The sequence below is a fragment of the Pinus tabuliformis genome, chromosome 7 (assembly GCF_031772625.1).
Source record: "Pinus tabuliformis cultivar Carrire ecotype Pingquan chromosome 7, CPIR1, whole genome shotgun sequence".
NCBI classification, from domain to species: Eukaryota; Viridiplantae; Streptophyta; class Pinopsida; order Pinales; family Pinaceae; genus Pinus; species Pinus tabuliformis.
Genome location: NC_142293.1, coordinates 420,748,689 through 420,754,688, shown reverse-complemented (window position 1 = coordinate 420,754,688; position 6,000 = coordinate 420,748,689).

Genomic DNA, 6,000 nt, shown 5'->3' with positions numbered 1-6,000 from the left:
TCATGCCATCGTCTCTGGGAAGGCTTGCCAATCTCGATACCATTAGGGCAGAGTCCAACTACTTCAATGGCTCTGTACCACCTGAAATAGGAAATTACACTATGTAAATGTGTTAGAAAACCTGCATAGATGAATCTAGCTAGCAAAAGTTGAACACACAGCTTTGCAGAGCAAAAGCACTAAAAGAAAATCGAAAGAAGAAAAGAATGATTCATTAGAAAATAGGTTACAATGCTCATGATATAGAATTACTGGGTGAAGATCCCAAGGTAATGCACCATAGTGGTGATCAATGAGAAGACTCAACACCTACAACAAGTTCCGGAGAGAACTAGCCAGTTGTGGAGTGAAAGAAGGAGCAAATCAGGGAGTAAATCATGCAGAAAAACTAACTAGTTGCAGAGTCAAACAAGGAGCAAATCAAGGAGTAAATCATGCAGAAGGAATCTTGCATGTAGTCCCATGCTCTAACTAACAGTCCGCATGTAGGTGTGTAGTAGTTCCAACACCCCACCTGAACACCACTATGGGGAAAAATAGAAAATGGGCCCTGGCAACTAAGGCCAATGGTCACCCAAAATACAATGCAACTTGTATTAAAAATCGAGGAAAGAGGGAAAACCTCGTGGGAAAACCCCCCCCTCAAATACGATGTAATCAAAAGAAAAGACGAAGAAAAGACAGTTGCTAAGCAACTGTGTCGTTCACTCCAAGACGATCACGCAGAGAGTGAAACTTCTGCTCAGTGAATGTCTTGGTGAAGATGTATGCAGTCTGTTCTGCTGAAGGACAGAACTGCAAATCAATGACCCGATCATGTACTAAGTCTCTGATGTAGTGCATATGGATCTCTATATGCTTCATCTGCTGTTGCTATACTAGATCCCTACAAAATTTGAGAGTGCTCTGGTTGTCACACCAGATGACAATGGGCTGGTGGAACTGGATGCCCAACTCAGTGAGGAAGTGTTGTAGCCATAGAGCCTGAATGGTGATGTTGACTACTCCTCTGTACTCGGCCTCAGCTGAAGAGAGAGCAATAGCAGCCTGCTTCTTGCTCGACAAATAGATAGGGCCAGATCCTAGACTGAGTGAATATCTGAAGGTGGACTTGCGATCAATGTTGTCTCCCGCCCAATCAGAATCTGTGAAGCAAAGGATATTCAATGCAGTGCCTACTGAATAGTGAATCCCGAAGGTGATGGTGCCCTGCACATATCGGAGGATGCGCTTGGTAGCATTCCAGTGGAGCTCATGCGGCTCCTGCATGTATCTAGAAACTGCCCCTACTGCATATGAGAGATCTGGTCTGGAGTGGGTGAGGTACAATAAGCTCCCCACTAGCTATCAGTAGAGAGTTTTGTCAACTAATGGAGTGTCACCTCCATCCTCAAGGCGGACCCCATACAGAAAAGGAGTCGGTGCTAGCTTGCAGTCAATCATGTGAAATCTCTCGAGGAGATCCCATGCATACTTAGCCTAAGAGAGTTTGATGCTTGTGGCATCCTGGCTGATCTCAAGACTAAGAAAGAAGTGTAATGGACCCATGTCCGTCATCAAGAACCTATCATGCAAGGCCCACTTGACTGTAGCAATGGTTGAAGCCGAGCTACTGGTGATTAGGAGATCATCCACATACAAAAATAAGATAAGAAGAGAATCACGTGTCCTAAGCATGTAAACATTTGGATCAGACTTACATCTTTCAAAGTTTTGTGATAAGAGAAAAGAATCCATCTTCGCATACCGAGCTCTCGGGGCCTGCTCAAGGCCGTAGAGAGATTTCTTCAGTCTGCAGACCAAAGATGAATCCTGAATGAAACCATGTGGCTGCTCCATGTAGATCTCCTCAGATAGGTCTCTGTGAAGAAATGAATTCTTCACATCCATCTGATGTACTTCCCACCCCTGGGCAGTCGCAATGGCAAGTGTAAGGTGTATGGAATCCATATTTGCTACTGGAGCAAAGGTCTCGGCATAATCAATGCCATGCACTTGTTAGAAGCCTTTGGCTACTAGCCTTGCTTTTTGTCTGGTGATTTGCCCATCTGCAACACTCTTGGTCCTATAGACCCATTTGCATAGGACAAGTTTCCTTCTTGAAGGAAGGGGGACCAAATCCCAGGTCTGGTTCTCGAGTAGGGAGTTATACTCCTCCTCCATGGCGAACTCCCAAGATTGATGCTCAGCAGCCTCAGCATAAGACTGTGGATTAGAAGACTAAACCAAATGACAATGCCAGGATGGCGATGGTTCAGTGGCAGTGAGGACAAGAGGAGGCTCAATAAACTCTGAGCTAGTCCTCTGCAGATCAGAATTATCCCCTCCAAGACCATTTCTAGTAGCTGGGTGGTATTGTGCATATATCTCATGTAAGCTCCCTGTTCTTTGATTTATGACAAGGGAATTTGATTCACTGCTGGAAGCCCGATCTGAGCTTGGATGTGGATCATCATATGCATGCATTGGATTTGTATCTAAAGACTTTGTCTCTGCATCTGCATGCTCTACCGCGGCATCTGCATGCTCTGTATCTACATCTGAGTGTACTGAGTCATCATCTCAGACATGAGGTAGATAAAAGGTGTCCGCATGCGGCAATTGAGGTGCATGCAAGAGACTTTCCTCAAATTTGACACTTCGCTCAATGGTGAGCTTGTCCGTAGAGAAAATCAGGAGTCGGTATCCCTTCACACCATCATGGTATCCAACAAATATGCACTCAATGCTCTATGGATCAAGAGCTCTCCTCTTTTTAGAGGGGATCCTGGCCCATGCTTGGGAGCTGAAAACACGGAAGTGGGTGACCTCTGGTTTAGTGCCGCTCCAGGCCTCAAAGGGGGGTCTGATCCTTGACAAACCTATGAGGAGATATGTTCTGGATGTAGTCAGCACAATTAAGTGCTTCAGCCCATAGCTTATGAGGCAGTGACTTAGCATGCAACATGCAGGAAGCCATCTCTTTGAGAGATCGGTTCTTTCTTTCAACAACTCTGTTCTGTTGCAGAGTGTATGGAACTGTGTACTGCAATTGTATGCCAAACTCAAGACAAAGGTTCTGAAGGCTGTGTTAACATATTCCCCCCCATTGTCTGTACGGAGGGCTTTGATCTTTTTCTCTGACTATGTCTCAACTAGTGCTTTGAAATCTTCAAAGTGTGCAAAAACTTCATATTTGTTCCTGAGAAGATACACCCAGGTATACCGTGAGAAATCATCAATAAATGTAAGCACATACCTTGCTTTGTTGATGGAAGGACTAGGAAAAGGCCCCATGAGATCACTATGGATCAGATCTAGAGGAGAGGATGCTCTGTGAGTCTTGCCAGTGTCAAACTTTTCTCTAGGATGTTTGCCAAGGACACACCCTTCACAAACTCCTTTGGAGAAACTGATATTTGGCAAGCTTTCCACCATCTCATGCTTGCTTAGCTGCTGCATATATCTGTAATTTAAGTGACCAAACCTCTCGTGCCAAAGCCTATTACTATCATCAGCATGTGTAAGCAATAAGGAGGATTCAGATTCAATAAATTCAGAAAATGTATATAGTCTGGCTCCATTGTTTACCTCACGGTTGCAATTTTGGAGCTGCTATGTAGGTCATATATGTTCACTGCATCTGGAGTGAATTGCACTCTCTTTCCGGTGCCAAAATGAGTGATCTGATAAACTGAAAGCAGGTTTACCGAAAGTTTTGGAACATGAAGAACATCTTCAAAGCTTCCGTGTAAAATTTCCACTCTACCTTTTCCGGTGACCTCAATAGGTAAATCATCTCCCATGAGGATGGGAGGTCCTTTGCATGCATCCAAAAAGGAATAGACTTCCTTTGCAGCCCATATGATGTGATGCACCAGAATCTATAATCCATGCATCAGGGGAAGAATTAATTGCAACTAAAGCATGAAAATTGTTACCTTTCCCGTGTGGCGGATCCTCAGTTTTCTTTTTGGCGCCGTGAGGGATGTGGTCTCCAAGGTTGTGCTTTTGAAGGATTTCTGCCATTTGGTCAATTTGTTTCTTCATGCAAGAGGATTCTGGATGGAATCCTCTTTGACAGTAGGTGCATATGTTTCCTTTCCTCCCTTTCTCATTTCTTGAGCCGGAGGAGTCATTGAAGGGCTTGGTGTACCCTTCCTTCTTTGGATGGGAATACGCTTTTCCCTTGTCTTTTCGCTGCTGATTTTTCTGATTTAAATCAGATCTATGATTTTTATTGTGGCTGCCATCATGCACAGCAAGTGCATGTGCTTTTGGAGGTTTGATTTTCCCCATGCCAATGAGTTTATCTTGCTCAAAAGTAAGGGACTCCATGAACTCTTTGAGAGAATGCATAGTGTATGATTTACTTGTTGCAAACCTTACTGAATAAAATGTAGACACAAAGACGGAGTATTTCGGTCTGAGCTTTGACATAATAGAGAGAACTTGGCGACTCTCCTCCTTGAATTTGTCAATTCCACAACCCTTGAGTTGCAGCAATAGATCATTATATTTGGTGAAGAAGTCTTGAATTCTTTCATAGTTCCATGGATCCAATGATAGCAGCTCCACTTTGAGCAGATGTCCTTTCATCTCATCCTGTTTCCCGTAGAGTTCTTCAACCTTTTTCCAAATCTCATTGGGAGTATTGCAGGCAGATAGATGAAATTGCAACTCTGGGGAGATGCACATGCATATGGATCCATGGGCCTCATCCATGCGGTTGAGGTACCTGGATTTCTCTATGGCTGAAGTGGGTTCCACTTCTGCAGCCATGGTAATCCTATACAACCCTTTTTGACGAAGGTATCGAGCCATTTGGTCCTTCCATTCGTGATAGTTGTACGATGTTAGGATCGATGTTTTGGGAAACTCCATTTTTCTGTCGATCTTCGATCTCCAAGCTGTAATATCTGCAAAATAAAGTATTGGTATGCCTTTTATCTAACAACCTGTGGGCTCTGATACCATGGAAATGTGTTAGAAAACCTGCACAGATGAATCTAGCTAGTAAAGGTTGAACACACAACTTTGTAGAGCAAAAACACTAAAAGAAAATCGAAAGAAGAAAAGAATGATTCATTAGAAAATAGGTTACAACACTCATGTTATAGCATTACTGGGTGAACATCCCAAGGTAATGCACCATAGTGGTGATCAATGAGAAGACTCAACACCTACAAAAAGTTCCAGAGAGAACTAGCCAGTTGCGGAGTGAAAGAAGGAGCAAATCAGGGATTAAATCATGCAGAAGAACTAACCAGTTGCAAAGTTAAAGAAGGAGCAAATCAAGGAGTAAATCATGCAGAAGGAATCTTCCATGTAGTCCCATGCTCTAACTAAGATTCCGCATGTAGGTGTGTAGTAGTTCCAACACACTAAACTACGCATTTTGATCTTGAAAGAATCAGGATTGTGAGGAAGGATTCCTTGGAAAATAGGGAATTTGAAAAATCTTGTTACATTGTCTGTGTTCGGCAACAATTTGACGGGTACTATCCCTCGTTCTATCGGCAACTGCAACAGCCTTGAAACCATTTCTGTTTACAAGAACTTGTTAGATGGTACGATACCAAGGGAGATAGCTCGGTTGGAAAACCTGAGACATCTACGGTTTTATGAGAACCATATTACAGGCTCAATTCCTGCAGGATTTTTCAGCGGACTGCTAAAATTGGAGTCGTTTGATGCATCTACCAATAATCTGATTGGGACTATACCAAATGAAATGGGCTGGCTAAATATTTTGAAACACTCGTCCTTTGCTTCCAATAACATGTCTGGCTCGATCCCCTCATGTTTTTCCAATCTTACAAGCCTGCAGCAGCTAGATTTATCAGAGAATAAGTTTGAAGACACTTTGCCTCAAGGAATCGGCCGTCTTCCCATTCTGACAAAGTTGTATCTCTATGATAACAACTCCGAAGGTCCGCTGCCTTCTAGACTTGGAAGCTTCAGCTACTTGGAGTACCTGGAATCGTTTTCTAGTGGACTGAACGGATCCATTCCTTCAGG